At 37.7% G+C, this 15,022-nt stretch overlaps 1 protein-coding gene across 2 annotated transcripts in view; it reads right to left on the minus strand.

Annotated features, from left to right (window-relative positions):
* The window catches only part of PDGFC (platelet derived growth factor C), a 208,513-nt gene that overhangs the window by 158,499 nt on the left and 34,992 nt on the right, over window positions 1-15,022 (minus strand). The window lies entirely within an intron of this gene.

Here is a 15,022-nt window from a genome sequence, read left to right on the forward strand (position 1 = left end):
GAGAGAGGACATTAAATGTATTCCAACTGTAAGATATATTACAACTTCAGCAATGGAAAATTGTTAAAAAATGAGCATCTTAGAGTCAGGGAAATACAAATGTTCAATGGAGGTGTAATAAATTATTATAATACCATCAATCGGTTTTATTTTTCTTAGTAACTTAATCACATGGTATTCTTATAATAAAAATGCACAGGGGCTGGCCCCGTGGGCAAATGGCTGAAGTTCCACATGCTCCACTTTGGTGGCCCAGGTTCATGGGTTTGGACCCCAGGTATGGACCTGCTCCACTCCTCAGCCATGCTTTGGAGGCATCTCACATACAAAGTAGAGGAAGACTGGCACACATGTTAGCTCAGGGACAATCTGCCTCAGGGAAAAAAAAAAGAGGAAGACTGGCAATGGATGTTAGCTCAGGGCAAATCTTCCTCACCAAAAACAAAAAAGGAAAGTACAGAAACATATTAACTCCACGCCAACAATGTCCAATAAAAATAATAAATAATGTACACAATAAATATATAAAATGGGTAAGTGGTAATGTCTCCCACAGCAAGGCCTACCCATTTTATTTTTCTTAATAATGGCTTAAGTTGAAGACAGTCCAGAAGAATGGCATTTGTTAATGAAGAAGTGTCATAGTGAGCTTTGAATTTCCTAGCTTTTTACACACAGAAGCCCCTCAAGGTGGCTTACAGACTGTAGTAATATTCTACATTAGACATAAAATTCCAGGCCATTGTTGCCTGTTTTGACTTTGTAAAACCTTTGTTTAAAATATCCCAATATATACTATTTTGTTGTTTTTTGAAATAATTCATCTGGCTGAAAGAATTACAGAGTAATTCATTTTTTCCTTATATAAAATTTAAATTTATGGGGAAAATTAACATATATTCATAAAAAGATATAATTATTAATTCATTATGTCTATGTCTCACATTCTCCCACAATTATAGTATACTATTAAAAAGGCTAGACCTGGTTATATACCAGCTAGACCTAAATGAAGATTATTTTAAATCTGTGAATCAAACTCAATGCTCTATGAGTCTTAAAAAAATAGCTAAGCAAACCAGCTCAAAAATAATAAAGAGAAAATAACCACACTATTCAATTTTATTCAATGAATAGACTTAGAAAATCGGGACTTGATGTGGTTACTAATTATTTTTAAATACATTTAATTACTAGCATTGAAGGCAAATACTGCAGAAAGCAATTAATTTGTAAATAAACAAAGAAGTAGTTTCAAAGAAAACTCAAAAGGCATTTTCTTGCAGCCATCTTTTTAAATGAAATATAAAAGCAAAGATTCTTTTGCTGAATTCCATTCAACGTCATTAGAATGACCAACAATTGCTACTAGTTTCTTTTAAAATAACCTATATAATTCTCAAAAAGGGATCATGCAACACATAAAACCTCACTCCAACAGAGATAATGTCTAATCAGTCAGCAAGTATTTATTCATCATGTACTAAGACATGCATGTGGAGGGTGTGGTCAGAGAGACCAATGGGAAGACAGATGCTATGTCACGGGGGAGGGAAAATGAAAGAAAAAATGTGCAGTTGAGAATCATGATGCTTATTCCTAAAAAGAAATTTCACATCCCCCATGCCTAGCTACATCAGTTGAAATATTATTCTTTCAAGGATCTGCTTAATATGCCACCCAGCCAAGCAGTCTAGCCTAAAATGCACAGAAGAGCCACTCAATAAGTGTTGGCCAAATGAATAGCCAGGTTTTTTTCTCTCTGCAAAGCTGGTACATATATAAGTTCAAAATTTCATTAGCATGCAGTCAAGTATCTATTCATGAGGAGCTGAACTGTTTTACCCTACAATTTGCATTCTTGAAATTGGGCCCTTTCTTTCTGTGTAACATCACTACCCACTTCTTCATCAATCATTTACTGAGTACCTGTAATACGTAAGGCATTCTTTTAGTTGCTAGGTTTACTGAGAGGTTGGTATACATCTAGTTCTGATGTCTGTCTCATCCCAAACTTGCATATTTATCTATCTGCAATATCTAATAGGCATCTTAATTTTAATATGACTAAACAAACTCTTCATTTTGTTCGCAATGTACTTCTCCTCTAGTCGTCTTCTTTCTTAGTAAAAGGCGCCACTGCCACCACCATATACAGAGTTGCTAATGAAGAAAGCTGATAGTTCTGAAAATTCAACAGGAAGAAAAAAATTTTTTTAGTAAATTTCATCTAAAGTAACAAGAAAAATATCAAACAGTGACACGTGCTATGCAGAAAATTATAATGCTAGAATATGGTAGAAACTGGATGGATCTGCTGTTGGTCACAGAAAGTGTCTCAGTTTTGATTCCCCCAGAAGTAGACCTTGGGACAAGGATTTACGTGCAAAAAGTTTATTTGCGAGGTAGAAGAATCATCAGTAGAAGCGGGGGAACTGAGGCAAGGAAATCAAGTAGCCAGGACAGGGTTCCTCACCAGGACAGCTACCACTGTGAGCAACTTAATCCCACTGTGTAAATTCTGGGATCCAGTGAACGGACACACGATTCTGAGTTTCCCATCTGAGGGGTGGGGAGTTGGGGTATTTATACACCAAATCCTATCAGTCATTGGTTGAGAGCTGACGGGGAGAGAGAATCAATTCCCAGGCCTCCCATCCTTCTGGGCAGCAAAGGGAGACTCACTGAGGGGAGAGATAGCATGCAGGCAATGAAATGCAGGTGGCAGCAGCGGTGCAGTGAAGCAGGCAGGGCAGAGCATAAGCGTGGGCTGCCGGAAGGCTCATGGAAGAGGAGAGACATTTATGCTGGAATCTAAATGGAAAAAAGGATCCAGGGTAAAGGATTTCCAGACAGAAAGAATTGCTAGAACAGGGTCAAGCTTGGTGTGCTGGATGGACCGTATAGAGCAAAGGGGAAGACCAGTATCAAATCAGATCACAAAGGGCTCTGGAAGCCACAGCAAAATGCCCAGTGTTTATTCTAATTGTGCTGGAAGGTGGAAGCACAGGCTCCACAGGACATTATTTGCAATTTTAAAAGATTACTCTGGTGCAAATGAATAGTGGGGGTATGAATGGAAGCAAGAAATTCAGGACCCTGTGGCAGTGGACTAGTGGTGGTGGCAGCAGATAGGAAGAAAGCTGACTTGCTGATGAGGTGGATGTGTAAAAAGGGGTAGGGGAGAGGAAGAATCAAGAATCCTTCATACTTTCTTCCTTGGCAACTCTATGGCGGCGGCAGTGATACCTTTTAAGAAGAAGGAAGAAGACTAGGGGAAAAGTACATTTGTGAAAAAAAATGAAGAGTTTGCTTTAGTCATGTTAATGTTAAGATGCCTATTAGATATCTGCAGATAGATAAACATACACGTTTGGAATCAGAGAAACATAAGAACTAGAAAGAGATATAAAGGAGTCATCTACATATTTTTAGCATCTGAAGGCAAGAGATTAGATGATGTGACCTAGGGACAGTATTATATATAAAGAAGAAACAGGCTCCAAAGACAGACTTTTATATTGCAAATAATAAATTTATGTCAATAATCTTTTACTGTATCACAGCAAAATGTACCTCAGTAATCACAGTCAACTCATTCTTTCATTCATTCAGCCAATATTTATTAAACAAATAAAACAGACTCATGGTATTATGGTGAGAGCTGTAGGAAATCAAAGATATACCATATATTGGTCCTCATTTTTAAGGGCAAAGGGTCTACAAACCCTTAAAGATGAAAGATTGACCATGGTATTGTTCTAAGAGAGATACAGAAGAAGGACCATAGAAACGCAGGAGAAAGAGATTATTTCCACCTGGCAAAATCATAAGAGGTTTTGAGTGGAAAATAGCATTTAAGCTGGGGCTTAGAGCCTTTTCAAATTTGTCGAATTTGCCCTGTAAATACGTAGGAAGTGGACGCATTTCAAGAGTCAGAGACTTAAAGAACAAAAGCACAGAGACAGGACATTGGAGGGAGTATAATTCTGGAGTTCATTAAATGGTTCAATTTGCTAGATGATAAAATATGTGAATAGGAGAGGTGCTGAATATTCCTAGAATACCAGATTCATCAAATAGATCTCTAAAATATTCCATGTAAGGAAATGACTCACTTTCTACGGTGCCAAATACGTATTTGGTTGGGTTTAAGGAAAAGTTTTAAAAGTCATAATTTCATTCCACTTCCATTTTATAGAATATCATTTTCCACTGTACTAATGTACTATGTATGAGCAATCATTATGCACTTAGAAATTCACTTCTCACTTATATATTGTCCATTTGGTTTTATTTTTCCACATTGTAGATCATTTAACAGCACCCTTTCCATCTATGAATCTACCCAATCTTATTGTTAAAGCCTGAACACGCACACATCATATTTGGATCTGATGGGAAAGATGAATGAGTTCCGAATGGCCAATGGAGGGGATAGGCAAGTGCATGGACCACAAAGAAAGATTTCACCCCATTCCATGCTCTCCACTCATCTCTTCAGACAAACTTCCTTTTAAATCCATCAGTGTAGTTCCTTTTCGCCATTCTTTAAGAGACTATAAGACACATCCTTTTATGGTAGACTTTAAGAACTTCTGAGTACACAGCTCCTAAAGAACAGAATTTAGCCATAAAGGACTTTCAGAAAAACACTGCTTACAAGAGATTCCACTTTTTCTCATATCACTCGTCATAAGAATAAAGTTTATAATTACTGAAGAACCGAGTGTTTATCTCTTTGGTGGTTCTCAAGAGGACTGTCACGCTAACAATACACGATTACATGGACAAGAGAGCCAAACAAAATAATAAAAAGAAAACGGAAAATGCAAAGAAACGATAAACGCAGAGAATGTACATGAACTCTCTCAAAAAGAAAGAATGTGTAGAAACAATTGCAATAAATGAATCCACGAAGAGCAATTCAGGAGGGTCAGCTGGAAGCAACACACAAGAAGCAGCAGCGCTCAGGCAGATGGAGTGTCAGTCTGAACAACCTGGCAGCCCTCAGGCAAAAAAACCCACACAACGACAACCCGAAAGAAGACAGAACATACAAATCAGCCAACTCTTTGAATAAAAATTACATTACTACGTACATAATGTAGTAATCAGATACTTAAATATTTGTGTACTTCCAAAGAAAATTTATCATCATCTGTTCAAAACTTAGAAATTATGAAAAGATAATAATTTCTACGTCCAGAACTAAGTGAGATACCAGTTGGGGAAGGAAAAGGAAGAAAAAGGAAATCAAGAAGAGAAAAAGTAAGTATCATATCTTATAAAAATACTTTTTACAGTTCATAAAATCAATTTTTCACAGCAGAAAAGGCAATAAAATACAGAACTACACTCCAGTTAAAAAAACAAAACTGATTTTGCCCCATGGCATCTGCACATGTAATTTCTATTCTTCCAGTCTTCCGGAAAGCATCAAAAACACAAAAGAATTACCCAGAGACAAAAATCTTTCCTCTTCCCCCTTCTTCTCCTTCAATGAATGATTTACAGCTAGTGCTCAATCTTTATCCGGAGCAGAATGGAGAATATTCCCCAGTTATTCATCCTTCAGTGACTTATGGATATTAGGAATAGCTGATAACATTTTAAATACTTGGTTTCACATCAAGTTACCTCTCCTACTTTCAAATGCCCCTTTCAAGATGTCTGTGCTGACAGGCCAGAACTCGTAGTGTCCCGAGAAGTGCACAGCCCTGCTCAGAAGGCCCACACAAGTAGAAATGTTGAAAAAACTCTCAGCTCACAGATGGTAATATACCAGACGCTAGAACACCAAATGGGTTGCCATTTGATTTTGGATTTAAACTAAATGAAGTGGGTTACTAACTGGATTAATTTGTCATTAGACTCACATTTCTAACCTCGCAAAAGCACACTTGAATTTTTATCTCACCTGTATGCTACTGTGCAAATACTGGATAACTTATATACATTGTATGCAAATATTTCCTAAAATTGATTTTAAGAAATAATCTTGTTCAAAAGCAGATTTAACTGAAAAAATTCTATATAGTTCACCCTTATTGCTCTATGACTTTTCCAAGTAGACATATTGAAAAAGAATTTCAGGCAACGGGAAGAGCATGTACAAAACCATGCAAAAATCATCAAATTTAGGGAACTGAAAGGATTTCAGCAGACCTGAGACTGAAGATGTCTGAGGTGGATGGCTGAAGGCAATAAGGCATTTGAGCTCCATCAATGAAGGACTTGTAAGATAGGAAATCCTATTATTAGATTTTTGGGGGGGAGAGATGCAGTGTACTGCATGATTGTTTACATTATCTTAAAAGACATCTTATTTCACTAAGACATTAACACAATAGTCACATAACTGTAAACAAAAATGAAACCCCATTATAAAGCTGAGACTCCTTGTAATAAAGACCACAACGAAGAATCTAGGTTTAGATTTTTATTATACATGAAATTCCGTCTCCCTTCTTTTCCCTTACCGTCTTACTATTGGTTCTAATTCCCCTGCCCAGTAATCCTATAATGGTATTTTAATTTTCTTTCCCTTCTACCTACAGGAGGGGTGGCGTGTGGGAGAGCCAGCAAAGTGTGGAATGCAGCAAAGTTGTTCTGAATAGACAAAATTGACAAGAATCGTGAAAGCAAAGGATGTGACAGCCTCAGAATTCTGACCTTTAGAACCTGAAACCAGATGTTGACTCAGCTCCCCAATACACATGAATTCTTTTGTATTATGGGTAAAATGGCAAATATTTCCTGTTATTAAAACATTTTTGGATTACCTTCCCAAGAGTAACGTAGAGCTTCTGAAGAGATAACTGCACAGTGACAATAAAAAGCTTGTTAAGAGTGCCTCTAATCTACAGGACAAAGAGAATTATATTTCTACTGAGAAGAATACTTAAATTATAAGCAAAGATGCATGGAGGCTTAAGTTGCCCAGGATAGCATTAACCTCTCTGGTTAGTGCATATGCTTCAGGCCACATGACAATCACACGGCTGGCTTGCTACAGGAGAGGAGGGTCAGGAGAGATCCTCTTTCATTACCATCCAGGAAAAACGGCCCAAGGTGATCGTGAAGCACATGAGACCTTAACTGTTTTTTACAGCTGGGACAAGGAAGCCCACGACAATGGACAGATTCAAGGCTGTTACTATCAGAAATGAAGCGACTGGCCCTCACTCCCTAAAATGCTCAAGTCCCATGAAACCTTGGACCACCCAGACATTCGCTATGCTAACTCTCCTCTTGAAGTAAAGTGGAGATATTTATTCAGAATTATGGTTTATACTATACTACAGTGGAACATATCTGTGTGTGAATTTTAAACATCACATTTTTGGAAGGTTTTTTTCTTTTTCTTTAACTACATCTGTTGAACAGAATACTCTCAGGTAGTACAGTGCGCTTTAAATTTATTTTAGAATCTTCTTTCCCTTGAAAATTGTTTCATACACTCTTCATAAAAAGTAAATTAGACCAACATTCATAAAGCACCTACAGTACTTGGCCATGACATTTATAGTATATGATGTGGCTGAGAAATAGCTCCAAGTTTTAGAAAGCATATAAACAAAAAGAGTGAGAGGGGTATTTACTTACTAAAGTAATGCTAATTTAATCTATTATTTGGAACTTTTAATATGTCAAAGAGTCTGTTTTGATCAGGAGTCTGACTGTGTTAAATTCCTCCTTACATTTCCCACAATTTACATTTCTAAGAGCAACATTTTTAAAAATTTTATAAATGAACGCACTTAGGTTTAGCTTTCAAATATCCAGGCAGGCATAATATTTACTTTATCTAGTTAAAGGAAGTAAACCTAGAAATGGCACACTCTATTTGCACTGGAAGAGTGAAGAAAACAGTGTGGAATGAGAGCTGATATTTAATCATATCCACCAATCAGCCGGGAGAGTCAGACAGGCCTGTTGGGAATCCAGACTCTCCACTTCTCACCCAACTGTAAGACCTTGGGCAAGTTCCTTAACTTCTCTGAGCCTGAGCTGCCTCACCTGTAAAGAAAGTCAGCTAACTCATAGGTTTGCTTAAAGACCTAAAGGAAAGAAAGCAAAAGAAATGCAGGCCCTCGGTAGAAATCACTAGATGTTAGCTGCATGCCCTTCTCATAAAATGAAATGCTGCTCATGTATTTAATAAAATATTCAAACCTCCTACAGCAGAGTCACATTACTCCTGGACTCCAGATTTGCTCATTTGCCTATTGGCTTCACTTGTAACCCCAAAATCATTACGCAGCATTTTGTGGTCATTCAGGGACATGAGCACATGCAACGCAGCAAAAACTTTGACTCCAAGGTGCACATTCCCTGCTGAGGTCGAAGAAGCGTGCTCTGCCTTCTTGTTTCAGCTCTCATACTGTAAACAAGTATTTATTTAGTGCCTAGTTTTTTAAATTTCTGTGTTTTTGTTGGTGATTTCACTGTTTTAAATGGCCCCAAGCATAGTGCTGAAGGGCTGCCTAGTGTTCCTAAGCATAAGAAGGCTGTGATGTGCCTTAGGGAGAAAACACATTAGATAAGCTTCCTTCAGGCACCAGTTATAGCGCCACTGCCCATGAGTTCAATGTTAGTGAATCAACAATATATACTAAATAAGGTGTCTTTAAACAGAAACACACATAAAACCAGATTATGCATTGATTGGTTGATGAAAATGTTATGACTAAGGGCTCGCAAGAACCTGATCCTATATTTCCCCTAGGAGCAAATTTGTTAACTCAGTATTGCAATGGCTTTATAGAACATAACTACCACAAATAACAAGAATTGACTGTATATGTTAGATCTCCTGTTAACAGGAATACACAATTAAAAAACAAAGATCCTTGCTCCCAAGGAAATTAAGATGTCAGGTACATACTTTGTAGAAGACTAAAATTCAACCAGATAATTTGTATCATTCCCTTCCCAATTACCTAAAATACATAAACATCAAGTCATTGAAAATTAATATTAAAATATAAATTACCTCTATCTCTGGCTGGAGTCAGATAATAATACTAAAAATGCCTGGCTTATTTGCTAGCTATATGACTTCCTACCACAGTCTGATTTGTCTATTAGTTAAACCCCTATATGTCCATTATCTCCATAGACTGAGTTTCAAAATGTATCTGTCCTTTATTTCTCTGAGATGTGAGTTGTTTCCCTTAACATTATTTTAACTTCAAGCCTTGACCACATTTCAAGAATAAGTCAGGGTGCTGGCCCAGTGGTGTAGTGGTTAAGTCCACGTGCTCCATTTTGGTGGCCCAGGGTTCATGGGTTCAGATCTTGGGCATGGATCCACACACTGCTCATCAAGCCATGCTGTGGTGGCGTCCCATACACAAAGTAGAGAAAGACTGGCACAGATGTTAGCTCAGGGTGAATCTTCCCCACACATACACAAAAAGAGTAAGTCAGAATTTGGGGAAGTGGAACCCTTCAAAGACATTTTCTACCATATTCCAGGTCTCTCTCTTCCCCACAACCTCCACCTCCTCCCCAACTCACTCCCATTCAAGGGAGGGGAAGGAACTAATACTCTTAATTTGTCTAATAAGTATCTTAGTATGTCTTTAAAAAGAAAACAACAGCTTCCACCCTTCTACCCTTTCTCCTTGACCTCGCAGTGCCAGCACTCAGATTTTTGTTCTTCTTATTTTATCCTCTGGTACAGTAAACAAAGAAAGCCAAGGAATGTGTTGACTATTCTCCTCATCCCTTCTGCACCCTCTCTGCCTTGTTTTGTGCCCTCAGGGTGCTGAACTTCACATGCTACCAGACCAGGCTCTCTTGCCCTCCAGCATCTGGCTGGGTTTGGTCAACAGGAGACACTGGCAGAAGTTCAGAGAGCAGAAGGGGAGAAAGGTTGAGCCTTTTATTTCCTCTACTCCCTGCCTCACTCAAGTCCTGGAGCCTATTTATTCTCTAGTCAAGTGACCTTTTCTCCTCCAAACCCCTGTCCTTAAATTAAGGGCTCTCAAAGTATGAGTCAGGGATCCTTTGGTGTCCCCAAAGCCCTTTCAAGAGGTCCAAAATTATTTTCATAATAATATTAACATAGCTTGCCTTTTTCCCACTTATTCGCTCCTGTGTGTAGGGTGAAGTTTGTCAATGGCAACATCATGTGATATCACAACAGACTGAAAGCAGAGGCAGATACGAACATCAGCTGCCTTCCATTACGCCAGACATGAAAGAATTTTGCAAAACTGTCCAACAATTCCAGCATTATCAATAAAACATTTCCTTGGAAAATACAATTACTTTTCATAAAATTCTATTATTTAGGTTAACATGCAATGGGCTTATTGTTATTTTTTAAAGTTTCTTCAGTATTAGGTTTCCATCTCTTTTCTGCCAGGACCCTTCCAGCCACTGTGGGCATTTCTGTCCAAACTCCTTCCACAAAGGCCCACCATTCTGACTTGCTGGGTAGAATAAGTTAGGCTGTTTAGAGACCCAGTTATGGGAGTAAAAACTACATTTTGGGGGGCTGGCCCCGTGGCCGAGTGGTTAAGTTCGCGGGCTCCGCTGCAGGCGGCCCAGTGTTTCGTTGGTTCGAATCCTGGGCGCGGACATGGCACTGCTCATCAGACTATGCTGAGGCAGCATCCCACATACCACAACTAGAAGAACCCACAACGAAGAATATACAACTATGTACCGGGGGGCTTTGGGGAGAAAAAGGAAATAATAAAATCTTAAAAAAAAAACAAAAAACTACATTTTGGCCTCAGGTGCAAGTCTGATTCTCCAACATAATTTGTTCGAAGGCTCACATTTGGCAGTTATCGGATGACAGCCCAACTGTTAGCAAAGCTATTACTTTGGTTATCACTGAGCTTTGGTTCTTTGTGTATATGCTCTGACAATCAGGGATGATGAGAGGCTAAAAGGATGTCTTCCATCCAAAAGCACTAACAAAGGAAGGAGATTTAGGGAGTGGCAGACTCACTCTGTGGGTGTGTGATGAATTCAGTGGCTCTGCTGAATTTCATTTCTCACTTCAACAAAGGAGTCTGCAATTATAGCAGTTTTATACCTAAACATAATCATTTTAATGATCACATTTGCAACTAAAAATGAAATATTCCAAAGGAAAAGAGACTCTGTTCTTGTCTTCAGGAAAAGTAAAGGAAGGAAGAACTGGAGATGTTCAATTCTGCCACGTCCTTCAATGTAGCCAGGCTTGTGGGGCAGCAAAACCGAAAAGACAAAGTGGCTGATGGCCCACTCCAAGCACAGAGAGAAGCAAGGTCTTTAGTCAAAAGGAAAAACGAGCAAAAATGAACCTGATCTGGGTTTAGTATAATCAGTCCCAACATTTTTGTTTCCTAAATAAAAGGAGCCAGATCTTATTCATATTTCATTCAAAAACCATTTATGGTTTCATAAGGGGTAAAAGATAAAAACAATTTTAAAAAATGATCCCTTTGATTACATATTTTTCATCTTCTGTGCACAACTTGAAAAGCAACTTATGGACTGGAGAAGATATTCACTAGACATATGTCAATGTATCAAAATCTTTATTGTAAAAATATTCTTACACATAATAAGAAAAAGGCAAACTGCCCAACAGAAAAATGGATCAAGGGTATGAAGATATACTCACCAAAAGAGAAATGCAAATGACCACAAGTTTATGAAGAAAAATGTTCAACTTTACCAGTACTAAAAATATGCTAACCAAAGTGAGAAACTGCCTCTAAGTGTTTCAAAACAAGATTTAGTTAAAAATTTAGGATACTCACCACATCACTGCTTAGAGAAACACAAAACATTGAGTCAAAAATTATATATTATTCAATAGAAAACTGATTGAAGGAATTATAGAACATGAAATGAAATGAACAGTATATCATGGACAAAATGATGCTGTCAACGAATATTTAATATCTATGGTATTTTATTATTTAATGAAAAATCCATATTACAAAGCAGATATACCATATGCTTCCATTTTTGTGAAAACAGAATTGTAAATACACACACACACAAAAAGATGGAAGGTGACACATCAAAATTTACTTTAAGTAAATATGTGGCCAAGATTCATGAAAGCAAGGAAAAGTATATAACACAGCCTAAAAGATTCAGGGAAGGCTTCATGGAGAAGACAACACAGAACTGAGGGCTAAAATGAAAGTCATCACAGTGAAGAAGGGGGCACAGGAAGAAGGCAGAGCTATGAGAAAGCAGGATGTTGCAAGTCTGCAGTTTGTTTCATGTGGTAGGACCATGAGGTAAACAAGGGTTGGAGGGTGGAAGAGGAAAGACTAGTGAGGACTCTGGACAAAGGCAACAGGGACAAATGGAAGGATTTGGAAGTCATGCTAAGGAACTTGGCTTTTATCCAAAAGGCAAAGGGGAGCTTTGGAGGAATTTTAAGAGACTGACCTTCCTGACAGCAGTGTAGAAGATATATGGGATGGACTAGATGAATGAAAGAAAAATGACAAATTAGAGGCTACTGCAATAATCCAGGCTGCCAGGACGTTGTCTAAAACTCAAGTAGCAGCAGAGGGGACTAAAAGGAAGCTTATGATCTATTCAGGAAGCAGTAACAACAGATCCTGGAAAATACTGAAATACAGGGATGGAGAAGGGAATGAGGGATTCAGATTTCTGACTTGAACAATTTGGTGAAAAGCGTTATTATTCCCCTGTTACAGACTGAATGCTTGTGTCCCCCGCAAAATTTGTATGTTGCAAACTAACCTCCAGTGTGATATTATTAGGAGGTTGGACCATTGGGAGATGATTAGGTCATGAGGGTGGAGCCCTTATAAATGGGACTAGTGCCTTTGGAAAAGAGACCCCAGAGAAGTCCCTTGGTCCTTCCACCATGTGAGGACACAGTGAAAAGGCGGCTGTCTATAAACAAGGAAGCAGGCCTCACCAGACACAGAAACTTACCAGCACCTTGATTTTGGACTTCCCAGCCTCTAGAACTATAACAAATAAATATTTATTTAAGCCACTCACTCTACGGTATTTTTGTTATAGCAGCCTGAACAAACTAAGACATTTCCAGACAATGAATTTATGAGAAGAATCAAGTTTTGGGAGTTAAGGTCAGTTTTGAATATGTCAAAATTGAAGTACTAAAGGAATACCAAGTAGACATGACCAGCAGGCATTTGGATATGCGGGTCTGAATGACAAAAGCAAGATGTGTGCTGAAAATACAGATCTGGAAACTGTCAATAAATATAAGGTTATTAAAGCTATAGGCATGGAAGAAATTTCGCAAGAAAAGGTTTTCTAAGAGAAGAGGGACAAGGATGCAATTCTTGGGAACATCATCATTTAAAGCATTTGATAGTTGTTTCTGAAGACTTAGTGTACCTGAGACTCACTGTGGACCTGGACAAAGGGCTACTGCTTTTCCATCACAAATCCAATAGGAGCTATTTCTTCTCCATATTGCCAGGATAAAAGCTAAAGAGAAGCACCCATGAAGTTACTTAGTTTAAAATAAGAAAGGCATATTTACCTATCTGAACACGGTGGCCAAAATATTTTTGGTTTTTTTTTTGGAGGAAGATTAGCCCTGAGCTAACATCTGCTGCCAATCCTCCTCTTTTTGCTGAGGAAGACTGGCCCTGAGCTAACATCCATGCCCATCTTCCTTTACTTTATATGTGGGATGCCTACCACAGCATGGCTTGCCAAGTGGTGCCATGTCTGCACCTGGGATCCGAACTGGCGATCCCTGGGCCACCTAATCGGAACATGTGAACTTAACCACTGTGCCAGTGGGTTGGCCCCCAAAATATTTTTTAGAGTGTCTGAAATCTAAATAATTTTCTGAGTTTACTACTCCCACACATAATATTTGTCAAAAGTCAAATTACTTTCTATAGCAACTTTACTCCTAATGGGAAAAAAAAAGTCACCTAAGATAAATTTCTATGAGAATAATGAAAAAATGAAAAAGCCATAAAACCACAAGCTGAAAGTTCTTCTCAATTTTAATAATGCACTTAATATCACTATACTACATTTACTAATTACAAAATTAATATATTAGATTTACATATCAGGTTGGCAAAGATTAGAAGGATTATACCAAATAAAGTAAAATGTACTCTTATATATTTCTTTGAAAGGACATTTTTATAACTTTTTAAAAGTAATATGGCAAAATATATAAAACATATTGAAAAAAAGTAAAATTCTGACCCAATAATTCAACTTTTTAGGAATTTATTCTAATGAAATAAATGGGGAAATACATAAAGAGGTATGTATATACCAAAATGTTCACTGTAGACTAGTTTATAAGAACCAAATTTAAAATAATCTTAAAGTCCAACAATATGGCACTGGTTAAACAAAAAAGCTGTCCACTGTCTGGAATCCTACGAAGTAGTTAAGAATGATATGATCAAGGTTTCTTAATCAGAGATTCAAGGCTCTGAAACCCCTAAAACTTTAGTTTTTATTTTTTTCAATATGCATTTTATGGGGGAGAGATAGTTCACAGATTTCTTTAGAATATCAAGGGTGTTATAACAAAAGACTTTTAAGAAAGACTGATGATAACAAGCAAGTATTTATTAGAAAGACATTGACAATATTTTGTAGAATGAAAAAAGCAAGTATAAAAATATATATAAGGGGCCAGCCCCATGGTATACTGGTTAAGTTCGGTGTACTCCACTTCAGCGGCCCGGGTTCACAGGTTCAGATCCCAGGCGCAGACCTACACCACTTGTCTGCCATGCTGTGGCAGTGACCCACATACAAAAAATAGAAGATTGGCACAGGTGTTAGCTAAGGGCTAATCTTCCTCAAGCAAAATTAAAAAAAGAGGAAGACTGGCAAGAGATGTTAGCTCAGGGCAAATTTTTCTCAGCAAAAAAAAATCCGTATGAGATCTCATTTTTGTAAAAAATAGTTTGAAATACATAAATATTCATATGTAGAAAAAATTATAAAAGCTATGAAAGAAAATATTAAAAGTAGTTATTGGCAAGTAAATTTGAGATATCTTTAT

This window comes from Equus asinus, chromosome 3 (genome assembly GCF_041296235.1).
Source record: "Equus asinus isolate D_3611 breed Donkey chromosome 3, EquAss-T2T_v2, whole genome shotgun sequence".
NCBI classification, from domain to species: Eukaryota; Metazoa; Chordata; class Mammalia; order Perissodactyla; family Equidae; genus Equus; species Equus asinus.